The following is a 305-nucleotide window of genomic DNA, read 5'->3' as shown; positions in this document are numbered from 1 at the left end:
TTCCCCCTTTTCTTTGGCCGTGCCCCTGGCACCCAGTGATGTATAACTGGTTGGGGGTCACCACAACATGGGGAACTGTATTATGGGGTCATGACATTAGAAAGGTTGAGAACCACTGATTTAGTGACTGGTCAAAGTTACAACAGCACTGAAAAAAGTGACTTAGGACCATTTTTCACAGTTATGACCTTCACAACATCCCCATGATCGTGTGATCCAAATTCAGACACTTAACAACTAGTTCCTATTTACGACGGTTGCAGTGTCCCGGGGTCACGGGATCCCCTTTTGCAAGCAAAGCCAAT

The sequence above is a fragment of the Crotalus tigris genome, unplaced genomic scaffold, assembly GCF_016545835.1.
Source record: "Crotalus tigris isolate CLP2741 ecotype Arizona unplaced genomic scaffold, ASM1654583v1 scf7180000017622.5263843, whole genome shotgun sequence".
Lineage (NCBI taxonomy): Eukaryota > Metazoa > Chordata > Lepidosauria > Squamata > Viperidae > Crotalus > Crotalus tigris.
The sequence above is the reverse complement of the archived record's forward strand: the minus strand, read 5'-3'. Positions refer to the sequence as shown.